The following is a 20,937-nucleotide window of genomic DNA, read 5'->3' as shown; positions in this document are numbered from 1 at the left end:
CCTGTAGAAATAGACAAACACCAAAACTCGTGGAATTCTATCAGATAAAATCCTAAGTCTAGATGTTGATTTCATTTGGATCCTTTTCTTTATTTATTTGATGATTACATTTGATACTTAAGGACCGTCAACAAACTCCCCCAAGCTTACCTCTTGCTTGTCCCTGAGCAAGGATGAACTCAAGAGTTTCTGCAGTGGTTTTATTTCTTAAAAGTACACACGCATTCAAGCAAGATCTCATCTCTGAGTTAGAATAAACTGTTAAGACTTCAAACTTACTCATTTTACCTTTCACCATGGGGCTTGTAACCGTCACTTGTGTCTTGAGCAGTTAAAAGATAGAACGGTCAAGTCAAGCACCATGTATCTTGTTCTTGATCAGCTATAGCTCTGGAGTTTTTGCAGGTTTTCAAATAAAACTCAGAGATTCCTTGTATGACTCTCTCAGATCTCTCTTTTGTGGTATTTCTGGATCCTTACCAAGGCAGTAATGGTATATGCCTTCTTTCAAAGTATGTGGTATTTTTGGTATGAGGCATAGTGATATTGCCTTCTCTCTCACCCTACTCTAATAAGGTTCTGATATCTGGAGCTCATAGGTGGGAGATAGCTAATACATACTTACAAGACATTTATTGCATAGTCAAACTATGGATACAGAGAAACAAGTCAATAAGCCAAATCAAGATATGCATGTGTGGCGAATGAATGTTGTATGGTAATGATGGTGATAATGATGGTGAAAGTCTAATTCTACTTTTGCTCTTTTGAGGGGAAACATACCTTTCTTGCACTCTGAAGCTTTTTGGGGAGAATGAGATGCTCTATATTTTCTTTTTCTTTCCTCTCAGGTGGGTATCTTGTACCCCTAATTCTACTGTCGGACACTTGTCTATTTTTACCTCTCGTCTCACTTTTTCTTTTCTTCGAGGTTCCGGGCACTTGCCCCTTTTTATTTCCTCGTATATTTTTTTTCTTTTTTTTAGAGCACTCATCTCCATAAATAATATAGCAAGTGGTAGTAACCAAGATAACTCGAGCATGTATTTCACAGGGAATAACAGGATAGGAAAATGTTTTTGGCTATTCTCTCCCGGATTAGGAGTAGAATAATTTTGGGTGAATGTGGAGATGGAAATGAGTGGATATATGTGGATGGTACTTCCGGAGTAGAAGTAGCATGTATGAGTGAACGTGCAAGTGAATCTTGATTTTAACCACATGACAAGCTCCTAAGGGTCTACACAGCTTGACCATACTCAACGCTCATAAGCAGTAAAAAGTAAATGTGTAGCTCAAAGTCTAATAAGCATGTATATATGGCTGTGGTAGGATTTTAAACTCTCATCATACAGGAACTCATCATGTGTTATTTTAAAGATTTTTCAAAGATAAAATTCTTCAGAATTCTAGCATCTCTAGGAACAGATAAACAGCAGCTCAACCTTCCCATATCATATCCGTTAACGACTTAGACTTTAGATCAAGTACTCTTCCCACAAGTTCAGGTTTAGAGCAGATTTAAATTATAACAGTTATGCCTAAACTTGAGAGAGATTTCAATTTTGAAAACTAGGTACATGGCAAAGCAACTATTTATCATTTCCATGAGAGAGCTTATCATAAGGGTTCATAGCAAACCTTATTTATTTATTTATTTAGCAAACTAAGCAAAGATATATATAAAAGCATAAAATCTTTATTTGGGTTTTTTATGATTATGCATCTTTTTATTATTTGAGTAAAGTATAAATGCGAGTAGAAACACTTAGCTGGATAAATGGGGGTGCTCTCCCCCAAGCTGGATTTTGACGTAATTTCTTCTGATGTTGGTAGCAGGTGATGGAGGTGTATTTGAATGTCGGCAGCACCCTGACAGCGATTAGGATGTCCTCCGTCTACTAGTCTTCTTTGATCCTTGAATTCTGTGGAGCTCAAATAGACAACAAAGCTTTGTGGAACTGGTTAAGTGTTAGCATAAATATGTAGCCTTTATCATGTTGAGCCTCCTCAATACATATTACTTATTTACTAGGATCATGCACTTATTATTTTTATATTTTTATTGTAAGATGAAAACTTATTTATTTTATTTTTATGCCACCACAGTGAATGTACTTATGGGTTTTATGCCATGAGCATACTCACATGGGGCTTACTATTTTTTTAACATTTTTATTTTCTTTTCAAGATAGCATGAACCTGATTAACTAAGCAAACTATTGAATGGAAAAGGATAACTACCCAGTTTACCTCTTGGCAAGGCGTTGGGAGTTTTTAAGTCCTCCGAACGGGACTTCTTGTGTTTTCAGTCGTCCTGGGATTCGCTAGGTGGCGTAGTCGGTGGTTCCGGCGACGCCTCCTCTTCGTGTGTAACTATCTTTTCTCTCCACACCTGACTCGGTGCTACAGTCTCCTCAGGACAGTTCTGTTCAAGCTATATGTCTTCAGACCTTATCACTTCTCCTTCGTAGTCTACCGATCCGTTCTTGATGATTTGCCTCCTCTGGTTACGGTTGTGTTATCTTCTTCTTGTCCTGACCTGTTTAGAGTCTTCAACTATATAGTTAGGGTCAGTAAAATAGTTGTGTACCTTCTCAGAGGGGAAGTGTATGTGGACTTCTCCGGTTTCAATATAGATGATGGCTTTGATAGTGTTGAGGAATGGTCTTCCAAGGATGATGGGTGGATCGTACTCGTCTTCTCCCATATCAATGACCTGAAAATCATCTGGAGCTGAATATATTGGTTGTAGGGGCATGGTTCCATGCAGGAGCTGATAAGTGACTGCGGCCATTATGTTGTCGTCAGATCCGGTGTTGTAGAGTGTCTTCTGAAAAGAGTATCCGTTGATTGTGCACTCGATGCTTGGAACACCAGGGTCGTCCTTCTTGATCAGGAAAGGCGACTTGAGTCGACGATCTTGACCTCTTTGAACTGCAGTGACCATCTTAGCTGACTCGGTCCACATTTGCTTGTTCCTGTTCCTCCTGTTGGTCCTCTTTCTTGGTTCATGTCAAGATTGCTCTGAAATTTGTGTAGTCTTGTTCTTGAAGGAAAGTCTCCTTCTTCCCCTTGATGTAGAAACTGATCTTGGCAGCATTAACGTAGATGACAGCTTTGGTGTTTAGGAATGGCCTCCCTAAGATGATGGGTGCCCTCTCCTCAGTACCAGTCTCTATCACCACGAAGTCTGCTAGAGCGTACAAGGTACCAACTTGGACGCAGAGGTTCTTCAATATTTTCTTTGGGAAACTGAGTGTCCGATCTGCAACCCTGGGCATAATGTTGACGTTGGAGCCAAAGTCGCAGAGTGCTTCTGGGAAGTCCACCATGCCGATGGAGATCGGGATGACGGGGCGTCCTGGATCACCACTCTGAGTAATTAGGCCTCTGTTGATTCCAACCTTGATTTTGTTGAGGATGGTTGTAGTAATAGTTGTTATTATTGTTGATGTAGTTCACGTCCTCAAGCATCTGAGGGCAGTGATTGCCTGAGTGTCCAGTATCTCCAGTGTGTTTGTGCTCGTAGATCCTAGTTCTTCACTTGGTGGAATCTGGGAGTTGTAAAACTCCTCCATGTTTTGCTTGAAGTGTGCCTGCTCATAGAGACAAGGCAGAGATCAAGTACATGGGCCCTGTTGGTGGAAAACACCAACAGAACCAAAAGTGTATTTGTTCTTCTCTAACCTTAAGCATAGTGAGCAAGACAAAGTTGATGGATCATGAGTGTAGCATTTAAAACATTTGTTAGATCAGATTGCTCAACCTAATGGAAAGATAATCTATCTATATTTATGTTTTGTTTATATCTTCCAAAGATTGAATGTGCAACATATTAGCTTATATGATTAGGAGTGTGGGATCACGAAGGTAGTACTAAGAACAAAGATTAAAGGACTAAACATGTTGAATTAATTGGGTTGATTAATTTGGAGCTACAATTCATACATGTTTGTCTCTTTATTTATGTGAACGCCAGAACCAAGGAGAAGCTTATAAAAGCGATAGTCAAGTACCTTAAGATGTTACCTTACTTGAAGAGTGATGGTATATTATCACCTTGTGGAAGCTTTCCTTTCTTAGCGGTTGTGCATCGTGTTTGTGGCACCCTCCATGGATCATTTCTTTATGATGAATGAACTATGTCCTTCTTGTGCAAATTGTTAAACTTTATGTGTCTCCTTTATCTCCAATGTGAGTTTGTCTCAGGACTTCCCAGGTTGATATTGAAAGTTTTCCTGCAGGGGTTAGTCCAACAAAATATACCAATGTCTACACAAGCAATTTTTAGTTCAATAACCGAACTAGACTCCATGTCTAATCATATTAAGGAAGGCTATTTAACCTAAGCACCATGCTTAATTTAAAAGCCAATAGAAGTATGTGCAGTACTTCCAAACTAACACTTACTAGGATAAACAAAGGTAGCGTGATGGCATTTATAGAGATCTACTCAAGTGGAGATGAAGTAGTGTGATTAGTATTTAACAAATTGAGCATATCTCAAAGGTAAGGACAACCAACATAGCAACTTGGCAAAGGATGTTTTATGTGAAGTACTCCCCCAACCTTGAATTTTGCAAAAATCAAGATTGGATGAATTTAATTCAATGTTGCATGATGGTTGGTTGGACATACCTTGTGCTTGTCATTCCTCGGATCTTCTTGCTCAAATCCTGGAAAGGTTAGTGACAAGAATACCCGAAGGAATATTTCTACAATTATCTTAACATGCTCAATACACAAGGCAATGTTGCAAATAATTAAAAGTTCATGTTATGATCTGATAAGTGCTTGTTTAAGGACGCTAAGCTTATCCTTGGGAAACCATCAAGTTATGTTGGTGAAGTGGTTTCCCCTCCAACACCTACCTATATCAAGATCAACTCAACGAGATCTGCAATATTTATCATAGACATATGCATCGACAACCGCTCTTTTAAAGTTGTTATAAATAGAAAAGAAGAAGGGGTTGGAGATCTCAAATGTGGTAAGGATGGATAGACAAATTGATTGGAGAGATGTTTTATATGAGCAAGGACTGGGTGAGGTATTTATGAAATAACTTCCATGCTCACTGTTGTTTCTCTCATTCTCAAACTCCAAGGATGATTCTTCATGAATGCTTAAAATTCCTCTAGGATTGTCGCTCAAGTTTGTTTTATCTATCCATTCAATGGTGATAGCACATGGATTTTTAATGCCCACTAGCCATTGATGTTGCTCTTCTCGATCCTCCTTCTTATGCATGGGATGTCTAGAGAGATTCATAGGATTATCGGGAGGTTCAAGAGAAAGAGCATAGTAGAATTTATTAAGCTCAAGGATGGGTTGGATAGCCGAATTATGGGATTGAAATGTTTGGAAATCGGCTATTGAAACTTCCTCTCCTTGTATGGGAGATGATTCCTTTTCTATCTCTAAGAAGGATGTCCACGAATGAAGACATACCTTCCTTTACTAATAGATAAAGAAAGAAGGACTCTACCAGAGGTTATATGATTAAGACCAATGTGAAAATATTTAGGAAAAACATGGTCTTGTAGGGCTAGGTCTAAACCAGAATTTATAGAAAGATTAACAGATTCCCTAGGTGTAGCTAAAAGTGCATTATCTTCTTGATTAAAAGATAGGACCTCAGCTATAGAAAAGGGTTGGTTTTGACCTATTGCAATCAACTCCGGACACAGATCATAATTAGGGGCAGGACGTGTTGACTCCCATGGTCTATGGCTGGTCTCCGAAGGTGCAAAAAATTCAAAAATAGGTATGGAATTTAAGTTATCCATAAAGATAAAAATAAAAAGATAAAAGAATAAAAGTATAAAAGTATAATACAAGATAATAGCAAGACTCAAAGTTATCTCAGCAAACCGTCTTTCTCCCCGGCAACGGCGCCAGAAATGCTTGTTGATATTTGGTAACGCAATAAGGAAATGATCCGCAAGCGCATGGATATCGGTGAGCATTTCACCCGGGAGGTTATCCAGAGTTATCGTATTTATATTTTTACCACTGGGAGAAAGGGTGCATCTGACTAACCAAATCTATTGCTACTACCCCTTTAGGCTACAAAGAATGTCTCTCGATATGAGTGATGTATAGAGAAGACTGCAACCGTAGTCTCGTTCTAACCTTGGTAAGGATGATCTACTGTTCTATTGGGGAGGCTCACGGAATCTAGACAACACAAAGGATGTTCGACCCGCACCTATAAACCTACCCGTCCTGCTAACGAGATATGGGATACAAAGGTAACTCGGAAATGTCACGTTCCTCGCTACTACCACGGTCCAGCTAGTCAGGGGATATCTATGAGTACCCTAGCCTAAACACCACGTTTACGCTAGCAAGTGATTACTCTAATACTCAACCGGAAGAGGATTAAAGTAAACTCATAAACCAAAGAACAATAAAACAAGAACTTACTAGAATTAGAAGTCGAATTACTAAAGAATCTTAGAAGCAAGCCTCGGGTTAGGAGACTTGATCCCGTAGGTACAACTCGGAGTAGACACCGACAGGCCGGTCCTCCGATCCACACCTCCACTCTATCTCTCTCAATCTAGTAAAAACTAGAAGATCTATTTCTACCTTACATTGGTTGCTAAGCCTAAAAAGAAATATTATTTAGAGAAGAGGTTTTCCTTCGAGGGCACCCCTCAATCTCTATGATAATTTCTTGTCTCCTCCAGGGGCCAGAGGGGGTCTCCTTATATAGTCCTCCCCTTCTATGCGTTTTTGGGTCGATAGGCGAGGTGGTACTATGTTATTCTAAATCCAATAGGTCGGTGGAACGTCGTGTGCGAAGAGAGTCCGGAACGGAGTCTAGAGGTGGGCGGGCGCCCAGGTCCTCAGGGCGGGCGCCCTGGGCCTGGCCCCTTTCGGGCTCCGCTTCCTTCCCGTGGCTTCTGGAGTCTTCTAGATGGTAGAAAATTGCGCGGTGGGTTGATATCTCTATGTAATCCCGACATGTGGGCCTTTCTTCCTTATTTCCTGATAACCCCCTGTAGAAATAGACAAACACTAAAACTCGTGGAATTCTATCAGATAAAACCCTAAGTCTAGATGTTGATTTCATTTGGATCCTTTTCTTTATTTATTTGATTATTATATTTGATACTTAAGGACCGTCAACAATTACAGAGATGGAGATTTAGTGAATGCAAAAAACTATGACCAACATTAGCATTATCCATACCTAACCCATTTGCAGCATGCACCTGATCACCGCTGTGATACCTGTCATGGACGGTCAGCTTCTCCAGCTCGCCGATAACGTGGTCCGTGGCTCCAGGGTCCATGTACCAATTCGTGTCGACACCGTATGAGCTGGTAGCAGCAGCAACAGTCTTCTGGTAGCCGCCCTGATAGGCGGGATCATACCGGTTGAAGCACCGATAGGCGGGGTGTCCTTCCTTGCCACAAACTTGGCAATAGACACCGGGCTCGAATCGGCCGCCGCTGCGACCTCCTTTCTGTCCGCGGCCACCACCACCACCACGACTGCCACGACCGCCGTCGTGCGTGTTGTTGTTGTAGTTGCCACTGCTGTGGCCACCCTTCGAGGCCATGTTGACGGAGGACTGTTGTCCACCACCTCTTGCCTCCATGCGCTGCTCGAAGGAGACAAGCTGCGCATAGAGTTCATTCATAGTGATCGGCTCAACGCGCGCCGCCACCACAGTCACCACTGGGTTGAACTCATGATCTAGCCAGTCAAGATGTATGAGATTAGTTCCTCATCTTCGAGCTTGCGATCAGCAAATGCCATCTCATCTCCGAGGGCCTTCATCTTTGTGAAGAAGTCGCTGATGGAGGATGCACCTTTGGACACATTGGAAAGAGCCATCCAGGTGCTGATGATTCGGGCTCTTGATTGTGACGCATGAAGCGCTTGGATAGCAGTCCATGCCTCCGCCGCGGTGGTCACCGAAGTGACCTGAGATCCGATCTCGCGAGAGAGGGATCCCAGGAGGTAGGAGAGGACTTGCTAATCTTGGACTACCCACTTCTTGAACTCGGGGTTTAGGATGGGTGCCGCATCGGCCGCCCGCTTCTCATCGTCCTTCAGGTCCTTGGGGGGTATGAACTTCTCCGGCGGCTTCTCCGCCAGATCGATGAACTTTTCCATCTCCGCACCATGCAGGCCGGAGAGGACTTGGAGCTTTCACATAGGATGATTGTTCCTAGTCAGTTTCTCCATGACCGGGAACATGTTGAGGGGGGAGAACGCAGCGAGGGCGGCGGCGGCGGTGGAAGAGGATGCGAGCGCCATATTTTTCCGCTAGGATAGATGCTCTGATTATCATGTGAGAATAGGCGGAATGTGGTACCCTCTCAGGTCCACGGTTGCGTGTTATATAGGCACGAGGAAAAGCCCCTCGGCAGTGGCATGTACATGAGTATGGTTACAACAATAATAAGGAGAGAGTCCTACAATCAAGGATCACCTCCCATCTACAATACACGCATGCATAGGTCTGATATCTTCTAACACTGATCTCTTCAGCCCTTGTTGTACTAGATCCATTGGCCCTGTTTGGATACTCTAACTAAGTTAGAGGTTAGAGTTATTCTCTAGCTCGTGACTAGCCCTCAACTAACTCTAACCAAAGAGGTGTTTGGATGCAATGGTTAGATTGACAATAAATATACTTTCTCATTCATTTGGCTCTTTCCTAGCTAGATTTGGTGTGGCCGGCTGTTGTGTGGCCTCCTCCCATTTACAAATGACATTACTCCACATAGTACTTTGCATGTCATTTTGCCATTACTAGCGGCGGACCATTTTGCCATTGCTCCATATGGTACATTGCGGGCTGTTTTGCCATTATTGGGAGGCGGCGACACGGTTGGGAGGCGGCGGCTTGGAGGTGGCGGCGCCGTTGAGAGGCGGCGGCGAGGCGAGCTGGGAGGCGGCAGTGCTGGTAACCGGGAGAGGTCGTGGCTGGGAGGCATCGCGAGTAGGGATCCCGTGTGACACAGCCGATCCCTTTCCCTGTGGGCTCCGCCTCAAATAGCTCCAAATAGCCCAAATAAGCACCTCTTTGGGGGGATAGTTTTTTGGGTAGGTTAGATACAAATAACCCCAATCTAACCCTCATGTTTGGATACTTTAGGGCTATTTGAGTCCCAAATAGCTAAATCTAACTCTAACACATGGATCCAAACAAGGCCATTGTATCCAGTGACGGACCCAGGAATTGAAATCAAGGTAGTTCTAATTTTTTCATACGCAACACCATAAAATTCAAAGAAAAAATTCGATAACATAGCTATAAAATAAGTAAATTGTGACAAATACAATTAAATATTCAAAGCTTACATAAATAGGTCTAAAACTTACACAAATAGATTACATACGCTTTCTCATTGCCATGAAAGCATGAATTATGTCATCATCACTCACAAAAGAGAATATATCACGCTCAATAAAGGTAACCAAACAATCATTCAGTAACCTATCAACTTCCTAAAAACATATCAACAAATTCATTTAATTCTTAGCTCACAGTCTCACAATCACAGATCTGGGAGAAAATTAAATCCCTAAAGGTAACCAAACAATCATTCAATAGCCTATCAACTTTCTAAAAACATATCAACAAATTGATTTGAGGCCTTTGCTGTGGTACTTCCAGATGATTGTGGACCGTTCATTTATTTCGATCAGACGGTCACGACCATCTATTACCTCATAGGAGGTAATATATGAAATATATATTTATTTAATTTTTATTTTATAAAATAGGGTAAATAAGTAAAGTTTTAAATAAAAAAATCTTCTTTTTAGATTTGATTGATGCATGCATGATTTTGATTGATATGGTAAATCTTTTTGATTTATAACTTTGTGTTTTATATATTTTTATTACTACATTTTCTGCATTACTTTATAAATTTGATTTTGCATGTGATAGTACGTGATTACCATGTGTGGCCGGCTAGCTGGTTGGTGTGTGTGTGTGTGAGCGTGTGTGATTGGTACGTGTGTTGGCGGCGTAGGTGTTGGCGGTTGTTGTCTGTTGGGTTGGACGTCGATGGAAACCTGAGCCATGGTCCCTTGAACGCGGTTTGCTCAGTGACATTGCCAAGCATCTTCTTCCCCGATTGAAGGAGATATGATTCTGAGATTTCAGGGAGAAATCAGATCGAGATGAACTCAGGAAGAATAGATTGGTCGGGCGCCGCGCGAGGAAGGGAGCGAGGATTTTCGGATGCTGCATGGAAGAGAGCGACTAGCATGGTCGGGCGCCGCGGGAGGAAGGTCCGGATCTTGCATGATTTGAGGGAATTGGGACACGAGATTTCCTTTCCATTAAGGAGATAGAGGGGTTTTTATTTTTGTTTTTCTAGATTTATTAATTTATTTAGTAATTCATTAAATTGTAAAAAATCAATGGCGCCCAGTTAATTCTTGGCTTATAGTCTCACAGTCACAGATCTCGAAAAAAATTAAATCCCTAATCCATGAAGCCATAGCCATCCCGGAGAAAAAAAATCTACTCACCAATCACCACGAGGAAGAAGAACTGGGCTATCACGGTGGTGCCAGTTTGCTGGACTGTCCAGTGCCAGCTGCGGCCGTCGAGGGAGGGAGAGGGACTGCCCAGTGCTGTCCGGGCGGAGCCGCGGAGGCGAGGGAGGCCGACGGTAGGGCGAGGCCGCGAGGGAGGCCGCTGTCTGAGTGAGGGAGGTTGGAGTCCGGAGGCCAGGGACTGGTCGGCATGGCCGCGTGGGTGACTGGGCGGGATGGCGCCATGGCGGCTCCTCCTCGGCTCTCGCGGCCTCGCCTTCCGTGTTCCGTCAGGCGTCGCTAGGTCGCGCACTCGCGTGTGTTCCGCAGAGACTCGCCTGACGCCTCGACTCACGGAATCAACGGAGAATGAGAAGGGAGAAAGACTGAAACAGCAGTATTGGGCTAAGTTTCTGTGGGCTGAGACCAGTACTAAAAAATTTTTAGACCAACATCTAGGATAGACTATCTATTGGGCCCGCCACTGATTGTATCACGCCCTTTTGATTGGATCTCGCTGGAGACACCGTAGTCCCTTGTTCAACTTCCCGACAAGGTACTCTCCAAAATCCTCAATTTCTATTTCAATTCTAGTTCAGTTAATTTGTTCGTACAAGCACGTTTGGGTGCTATTGCAGCAGCCAACCCTGTATGTCGTTGTTGTCGCATGATTGAGTAGTCTAAAAACTTCTCTGATTTTTCTGATGACAAGTCAGTGGGAAATTATCTTATTGTTAGTGAATTTAATCTCAACTAAAATTTTCTGACGACAAGTCCCTGTCCAATAACATATATCTTCAAGTTGCCGCACATCGACTGAATGAAAGAATTTTGATGTTTCAAGCTGGAGGCACTATCAATAAGTCATTGTAATAGTAGCTGAGACATGCCCCTGCTATGCTATTTTGGATAATTATTAGTAAATTAGAACATGACAAATGATAGGACTAGAGGGTGGTATTATCAAAATTATAAGCACCAGCAAGCTTGACTTGGGCCTTGTTTACTTCCACCCAAAATCCAAAAACTTTTCAAGATTCTCCGTCACATCGAATCTTTAGACACATGCATGGAGTATTAAATATAAACGAAAATAAAAACTAATTACACAGTTTGGTCAAAATTTACGAGACAAATCTTTTAAGCCTAGTTAGTCCATAATTAGATAATAATTACCACAAACAAACGAAAGTGCTACAGTGTCGCGAAAAAATTTCGCCCAGCAACTAAACAAGGCCTTGGGCGAGACTGAAAGTCTGTGACTACACCCAAGGTAGTCCAGTAGTAGTGAATTTAATCTCGCATATGGATCCTATTGGATACTTCCTTATTCATCATTGATCCAACATACTCATTTTAAAATACTACCTTCCTTTCCTTGCATACTGGATTATTCCTTGTCAAATAACAGTTGACTATGGTACATCAGTTTGTGAAGCCTTCTTGAGATTTGTTTCTGCATTGCCTATGTGGATATTAGGATCAGGAGAAGGAGCTCGTGCAGCTTAAGTGTAAGGCCCATTTGAAGGGTTATTTTTATGTCGGTCCTGAGGCAAAGTTGCAGATCTTTAACGGCATGTTCCTTAAGCTAGCTCAACAAGGCTACTACTAACATGCTTCGCAGGGTCGAGCCAATGTTGCATATGGGTAAGTTCTCTTAGCTCGTTTATTATCTTGCTGCCTATTTTGATAGATCTTGATCCACTGGAAGTATGCAGTTCAAAACAGATCATGCTTATTTTACTAGTAGTATGTTGGAGGGATCTGTAATGGCTTTTGATATTACTTCATGTATATGCAATTGGTAATTAGCAATTGAATGCCTTGCACTAGACTACTAATTTGCTTCCAAGAGAATTTATATATAGCAATCGTTCAGTTACCTAGCTTGGGAGTGGATGTTAACAGTTTTTTAGACACTGCTGGAACATTTTATTAAGAAAGGTGCTTCAGTTAAAGTATGGGTATGGAATCGAGTAGTACTATCTTTTTCCATATGTAAGACTATACATTAATACTGTCTTTCCTTAAATGCTTTAGTTAAAGTATGGGTATAGATGTGATGCTTGCTCAGTACTAATTACCATCACTTTGGCAGGTACAAAATAGTGATAGTTGAAGGGAACTATCTATTACCATGCTTTTGTACCTTGTTATGATTAAATCCCTGAAGTTATTAGGGGTTGTGTGTGTTCGGGTCTATGTACGACTCCTTCTTCTCCTTTCAATAAAATGATACGCAGCTCTCCTGCGTGTTCGAGAAAAAAAAATGCTTTGCCGTATCTAAATAGCATTTCCAAATTCATTTTTTGTAGTCTCAAGTGGACAAGCCTTGCACAATTGCACTAGTCCATTTCTAAATTAATTAATTAACAATTATGTGTACAGCACATTTTTTTCCTTTGACTTGTTTTGTTAGTTGGTTTTTCCAAGGTTCACAGAATCAAAATCACATGTAACTTATGGTAGTGTCATCTAAGTGCATCAGCTGATTCTTTCAATTTGTTCTGTATTATTTCACATTGGAGGACCTTACCTGGCTATATACCTCTGGGGTTTTATGTTTGTATTAGCTCTCCTGATGATGACAATATACTCCATTGTGATAGCTGCTCTGTTCAACAAGTTCACTCCTGTGAGTATCTTGGTCTAGTGATAGCTCCAATGTGCTTCTGATAGGAACCGAGGTCCTACCCTTGACTGTCCGTATGTTGTAGCTATGGGAAATCGGAGGGCGAGGCTTGAGTCGTGATGGACCAAGGCGAGGCGCCGTGATCATGCGAGGAAGAAGGGCAGTGGCTGCGCTGGGTGAGCAGGAGGAAGTCTCCCGACTCCCTAAAGGAAGTCGAACAAATATGATTGCTCTTGCTTGATTATATCGATAGAGTTTATAGATATTTATGTTCCTTCTACTCTACCTATTTTGCTAAATAATCTATCTGGGACTAATATAAATTGCAGATACAAAGATAACTAGTCTTAATAATACTATGGGCCTTAGGCCCCAAATCCGTGCGGCTAATTTGCCAGCCGGTCATAACATCTCTCCCCGCCTGCTGAAATAGCTCGTCCTCGAGCTGGAACCTGGGGTAGAAGGCGCAAAAATCATCCAGGGACTCCCATGTTGCCTCTTCATCCGAAAAGCCCCTGCCAGTGGATGAGAACCTTCCATTCACCGCGTTGTTGTTGAGTGCACAAGGCACGGTCTGGCCCGGGAAGAAGACACCCATCTAGTACCGGAGAGAGGTCGCCAGGAGCTGCAGGACGGTCATCGCGATGAGGCTTCAAAAAACCCACATGGAACACATCGTGAAGACAAGACCCCTCTAGAAGCTCCAACTTGTACGCCACTTGCCCGATACGCTCGAGGACGTGGAATGGTCCAGCATATCATGGCCCAAGCTTGCCCTTGGCGCGAGGGTCCAGTGACTGGGTGGTGCGGTGAAGGAGGCAGAGCCACACCCAATCGCTGGCAGCAAACTCCAGATTACAATGGCCGGCGTCATAGTACTGCTTGGACAGCTCCTGAGCATGAAGCAGACACTGGCGGACTACCGCCAAGATCTCATCCCGAGAACGCAGCAAGGCGTCCACCGCCTTTTTGCGGGAGGTACCCGACGTGTAGGGCAGCAAGGGCGAAGGTGGCCGGCTGTACACACCACATCAAATGGAGTCGCGCGGAGGGCTATGTGGAAGGAGGTATTGTGACAATACTCCACCCATGATAGCCAGTCCACCCAAGCACATGGATGATCACCTGTCACACATCGAAGATACATAGCAATCACCTTATCGACCACCTCCAATTGGCCATCTTTTTGGGGGTGGAACGCTGTGCTCATGCAAAGCTTGACCCTCGACATCTTGAACAAGTCCCGCCACACATGGCTGGTGAACACGGGATCCCTATCGCTGACGATAGAAGAAGGAAACCCGTGCAACCAGACGATGCCGTCAAAGAAGGCACGTGCCACCATAGTCGTTGTATAGGGGTGGCTGAGTGCAATGAAGTGCGCATATTTGGAGAAGCGATCGATCACCGTGAGGATGACAGATTTGCCACCGACCTTTGGCAAGCCTTCAATGAAGTCCATCGCAATATTTGCCCACACCTGGGACAGAACAGTGAGGGGCTGCAGTAGCCCAGCTGGCTGCAATGTCTCCGTCTTGTTGTGCTGGCAGGTGCTACACGAACGTACCCAATCATGGACAAGGACGCAGTCGCCCAAAATGTAGAAATTAGCGTGAAGGCGATGAAGTGTCTTTTGTACCCGCCTCATGACCCGCTAAATGGGCCAGAAGGATGGCCTGGTGGCGCAAGTCCCCATGGTCTAGAACGAATATGCGGGAGCCATGTAGCAAGAGGCCCTCATCCAGGCGCATCGGAGCTGTTAACTCCCCATCCTGGAGACGCTGCAGCAACGTCTGGGTGTCTGTGGCCACCACCGTGGCCTGACGGACATCGTCAAGGAAAGCAAAGGTCAGCCTAGAGAGAGCGTGCAGTGCCCCTGTAGATGCAGCGGCCTCATCAGAGTTGCTGCCAGCCACATCGCGATAGGAAAGAGCATCATACATCGTATTAAGTCGCCTAGGGTAGTACTCAATGTCGAAGTCAAAGCCAAAAAGCTTACTGATCCACTAGTGCTAGGGAACGATAGACAAATGCTAGTGAAGAAAAAAGTTAAGGTTGTAGTGATTTGTACAAACCAGGAAGTGGCACCCCCACAAGTATGGGCAGTAGTGCTGGACGGCCTGGACAAGCCCAATGAGCTTGTGTTTGTAGGTGGCGAGCTTAAGGTGGCGAGCAGCGAACAAACGCATTTTATCTACACACGTCTATGATAGAAGTCATCACAGACGTGTTTAAAGTATACGTGTGTGTGATTTGTGGTCATCACAGATGCGCTACGGGTGACGCGTCAAATCCACATTTGTGACGTGCCTTTAGACGCGTCTATGATTAGCTTTTCTGACATTATGTAGTAGTCATCCCCAAAAGACAAAGGTGGCTAGCAGTGAACAAATGTGAGGCCCAGTGAGGAAGGACATAGTAATGTCCCTATTTGTATATATAACCTTGTCTTGCTACGATTATCAAGTAAAATTGCACTAATCATGATGTGCTTTGACTTTATAGTTAGAATAACATAGGAATTATCCTCATAGATTTTCCTAATTATGCTAGTGTATAGACTGGAGTACTCTAGAGATACATTTATCATTTTTTGTATGGTTTATCATTATTATTCATTATATGTATTTATCATGTGACTCACCCGTACATGAGATAGATAGATAAAGACATCGTTTACCTCTTGAGAATACGTGCAAGTGATATCTAATTCCTTGGCTATCCTTCTGGGTAAAATTATAAATAACGATATCTGGTTTACTCCTAGGGAAATGCTACAGTGGTGTTACATTTGTGCGCTTGCAGATACTTTATTCTATATTCATTTCAAGAGAGCATTGCATATTCATTACCACCAATGCGTTTCTAGTGTCATCCTGGGGATGACAACCTAGCCACTGAGGATTGTGTCTTACTCTATTCTTAGTAGTGATGCTATGATACGCCAACACTTGGCTTGGATCTCTTTTTCTTTTTTTTCTTTTCCTTATCATTCTTTCCTTCTTTCTCTCTTGTTCGTGCTTTCTTCACCTTGAAGAGAGAGAGAGAGAGAGAGAGAGAGAGAGAGAGTGTGATGAGAGTGAGAGCTTGAGATGGAGAGTGGTTTGACTCCGGCTCCTTGAAGCCTCCATCTTGAGCTAACAGGTGGGACCAAGAGAGTAGAGAGGAGGACAGCTTAACTAACTGATTATACTATGTAAGTGTTGGACAATCTGACAGAACATAATTTTTTGGGAAATTGGGAATTCAAGATAAAGACATGGAAATTGGGTTTCTGGTACAACTCATATAGAGTATTAGAGTGTAAGAACCAACTAAAGCTCAGAGATTACCTTCCAGATGATAACCTTGAGATCTTGCCAAGTCAAACTATTAGGTTGACTAGGGTTGACTTTAGTTGACTTGGTTTGACTATGTCACACCCGGTTTTAAAGAACAAAACCAAGCAAGCCATATGTGTGCCCAGGAAGTCCACACATATAACAACAGAAAGGAATAGTATCAGAAAACAATGTTATATAGCGAAAACATACATATAATAGACACTTACATCAGAGTATCGCGGAATGATAACTAATCTTTAGGCTCAATCTTCACAGGGACGGTTGACTGGGGGTAACATATGCCTAGCACTTCTTGTATCCTGAGAACATCCTTCATGAATCCATCCTTCTAATCAACTCTTTCTAGTGGACTGGAGTGGTGGGAAATAGCAAGAGTGAGCACATATCGTACTCAACAAGTATAACCAGGGGTTCATGAGGCTCAAGTAGCTGACACTGGTTTGACTGCATTTAGCTTTTAATAGTGGATAGCATATTCATAATTAAGTAGCAATTGCCAAGGAAGCATAAATAATCCATTAATCCCATGATCATGTGTAAGCATAATTAATCCATTGCATAAACGATAATCAAATGAACATAACAACTTAATAAGCTCATCGTCGGCGCAGCAAGAACCCCCAAGGCCGCTCATAACCGTGAGCACGGCTAGTATACCAGTTTTACACTCTGCAGAGGTTGTACATCTTTACCCATGAGTCATGATTTACCCTTTCGCCCGAGGTAGCTAATCTCTTAACCCCCTTCCTAGGGAGGTCGGCAGGGATCACTATGAAGCCTTTCAAAAGTTCGTCTAACATGTTAGGGCCGCAAGGTTTCCTTTGCGCGCAGATATAGAGCCCCCCTTCCGATGGCACAATGACTCGCAGCCTATACTCATACAGACAGAGGCCACACTATACCCAAAACGGTTCAGCCCCTCCGCTCTTTCGAGTAACCTCTAACAAGCTAGAAAAGTGCTTCATACTGAGCTAAAGCTAGAGCCATTATAGCCCTCATGGTTGCACTGTTGTCCCGGTGATCACTTACACACAAGATCTCATACAGTTATATGTGTCATTCTTTTATGTTCATTGCATAGCTATTAATCATCTTACAAGATCATGGATTATATCAAGCACTAGCACATCTACAACAAATGCACATCAAGTAGGTAGGCAAGGAATACAGGTAACAATCATCTATGATTTTGCTAAGGTCGACAAGGTGATAGCATGCATATGATATATATGTATTTATAAGTGAATAGGTAACAAGGATGATCCCAAGTTATACTTGCCTTAAACACTTGCTCAATTCTCACACCATCAGCTTTTGGTCATCATCTTCTAATCTTCCGCGTCCACGAACAGTTCTTGTCTATTCGTATCAAGCACCACACATAGGCAAACATACAAGCAGCAAACAGAACAACTAAGAACAATACACCATACAAGATAAAAGAGCGTACTAAAAGATAGCTAATGCTACAAGGTCACAAGAAACGCTCATAACGGAACTATCGTTACAAAGGATACGACTATCGTGACCGCCTACAAGAAGAGATAAAAGACTACGGAGCGTATTTATTTTATTTCAGTGAAACAAGGTGATAGATATTTTAGAGAAACATCCTAAAGTGGAATTAATCAAATCGGATTAGTTACAAAGTCGGAGTTAAAACTTAATTACATTTTAATTATAAATAATTACATATAGAATTTAATCTATTTAAGTATTTGTAATTTAGAAATCATAAAGCAAGTGAGAGCAACTAATTGAATAATCATGTTTCAAGGTTTATCTAAGCAGATCATATTTTCACAGACATTAATGTTGGTATTAATCATATTAACATTTATTTATGAAATACGAGAGCTATAAACTTAAGTTATTGTTAATAAATTACAAGACAGGGGATAAATATTAATCATATCAGCTACACATTTCATGTTTAGCTAAACCACTATAGTTAAGAAATATTTAAGTTGTCATTAATTGTATTAACACTTATTGATTGATTTATTTATTTATAAAGATTGAAATTATGAACCTAAGCCACTTTGAATTCAATAAGACATATATAAGCATGAATCAAATTAATATGATTAATTAAATTTATAAACTCATAACATGACAAATATTGTTACTAACTCATAACTTAAAGTTGGTGTGGTCACAACGCAACCAAAAACAGAATTATAACCCTAGATTAATTTTTATTAGGAAGCTATTAATTAAATATTAAATAAATTACATTTAAATCAATAAATTTAGAATTGAGTTACATAATAAATATGTATACTACTATGTAGAATCCGTCGATACGAATCTAACGCAACTTAAACCACTCAAATCGGTCGTAAAACGAATAAATGACAGAGATTAAACGAGCAGTGGCAAAACCGTAATAACCTTATCTTCTACCTTGGTCGTCGTTTCCATCTGGATGTGGCCCTGGCCATGGTTGAGTGCTGATGCTGCTGCACCAATTGCACGAGAGGAGGATGGCCTCTGCGCTGGCATGCCAACCGGCCGTAGACGGCGCTGGGCACGCACCCACGACGGGCTAGGCTAGGAGTCTTCACGGCAGCCTACCTCCACGGGCTGCACAGAGCCGGCCACGCGATCGACGGTGGCGCCTATGGCAGCTGCAAGCAGCGTTCGAGAGAGGCCACGCAAACCACAGGACTCGGCTTGGCGGCGCAGTTTGGCCGTGACGCAGCCAAGGGCCAGGACGGTCGGAACGAAGGAGCTTTGTGGTCGTCAATGGAGTTTATGTCGGAATCCCGTCGGAAAAGCGATAGAAGGTTAGGAACCATAAAACTACTATGGATTCGTACAACGAAAGACATGCCGGTGTAGAGAATGACGAAACGAACCTCGAGGTGGAAGCGGAACTCGCCAGAGATGAGGAACGTGGCCGGAAAAGCTCGCCGAACCTTCGTCGGAAGTTCGCCGGAGCTCTAGGTTTCGAAACTTCGGCTTTAGATCTAGGACGATAGAAGTGGCGGCTCAGAAAAGCGGTTGTACTTTCGGAATCAGCGAGTCAAGGCCTACGCCGGCATATATATAGTGTTAGGGTTTTGGGTTGATGGAAAAACGAGATATTTAATTAATTTCGTGAATAAAAATAATTTTAGAAAGTCCAGAATTGATTTTTAAGGTAAAAAAATACTCCGAAGGCTCTAAAAATTATGAGAAAATTTTTAGAGATATTTTAGAACACGAGGAACCCAAATAAAATATTTATAGCTCATGAAAAGATATCTAAAAGTATTTTAAAATTAGATTATGCTCATAGGAAAGTGGAAAAGAATTTCAGAAAAAAAAACTAGAAAACTCCCGAGAAATTTTAATAGATCGATTGATGGAAGATATACCCAAAATCAAAAATTTTGGGGTGTGACAATTCTACCCCACTTAACAAGAATCTCGTCCCGAGATTCGAAGAGACTAAAAATAATGATAAAGTGGTCATCAAGGTTGTTTTGAGACTTTTGACGAGATATGATTTAGGGGTCAAGGATTATCAAAAGTTGATAAAGATATCAAATATTAATTCTCATGTTTAGTTCGGGATTTATGATATGAGACCTAAGGATAGTAGATCAACGTAGGTGGAAAAAGAAAGATCAATGAAGGTTAGAAAGATAGATAAAGGTTGATCACCAGATCTTCATATTATGAGGTTTACACACAAAGAGTGAAGATTAGCAAGAGATAATATAAAAGATAAAGATACATCATGCTCACATTTTTTTTTTGATTCAAGATTTATGAGACTTATGGTAAAAGATTATAAATTAGCAAAGATCGATAATGAGAACAAAGATTAGTTCTTCAAGATTATTTCAAAGTTTATGGGGAGAGATGATAAAATAACTGTAGAGTGATATGGGTTAACTAGAAATATAATGATCGATCACAAGGAACACAAAGATCGATGACAAGAAAAGTGTACTGGAAAGGTGAAGTTGACCTTTAGATCATTGTATCATAAGGTAAACGATCAAGGGGCAAATACTAACAAAAGAGCATAAGAAGATGAAGATTGACGATAGGAAAGATAAAGTTTGATATACAAGAAAGAGATATACACGAAGGATAAGATTGATCATTAGGTCTTCATGTCTTCAAACATGAGATGCTTAGATGACAGTAGCGGACGCTACCCCACTTAACAAGATTGAGCTACTTCACAAGACAAAACCTTTCGGGCCTCCTTCAAAACACAAGAACAGAGACGACACACAAGCAACACACCAAACAAGACAAGCACACAACACATCATCGATTCTACACGTGTTTCTTCAATATGGTGGTCATCCTAAAGGGCAAATGAGAGATGATAAAAGGCTATCGTATTTTTGAATGAGGTAGGACAGAAAACTTTTAGTAAAATTACATAAAGAAAAAAAACCAAAGGAGTCAGCAGTAATAGCTCAAAGGAAGCTAGC

At 41.9% G+C, this 20,937-nt stretch overlaps 2 long non-coding RNA genes across 3 annotated transcripts; one reads left to right on the top strand and one right to left on the bottom strand.

Annotated features, from left to right (window-relative positions):
- Positions 9,129–14,010, top strand: LOC110434593. Of its 2 annotated transcripts, none has more exons than XR_002452131.1 (4): positions 9,129–11,078; positions 12,003–12,169; positions 13,096–13,157; positions 13,240–14,010. It is a non-coding gene; the product is annotated as an uncharacterized LOC110434593 (long non-coding RNA). The 2 variants fall into 2 exon arrangements; XR_002452130.1 differs by having other exon boundaries at positions 12,621–13,157.
- LOC110434324 lies at positions 17,778–19,567 on the bottom strand. The gene is made up of 3 exons (XR_002451742.1): positions 19,360–19,567; positions 18,905–19,232; positions 17,778–17,857 (listed from the first exon to the last, which is right to left on the bottom strand). It is a non-coding gene; the product is annotated as an uncharacterized LOC110434324 (long non-coding RNA).

This window comes from Sorghum bicolor, chromosome 4, assembly GCF_000003195.3.
Source record: "Sorghum bicolor cultivar BTx623 chromosome 4, Sorghum_bicolor_NCBIv3, whole genome shotgun sequence".
Lineage (NCBI taxonomy): Eukaryota > Viridiplantae > Streptophyta > Magnoliopsida > Poales > Poaceae > Sorghum > Sorghum bicolor.
This window is presented reverse-complemented; position numbering and strand designations above follow the sequence as displayed.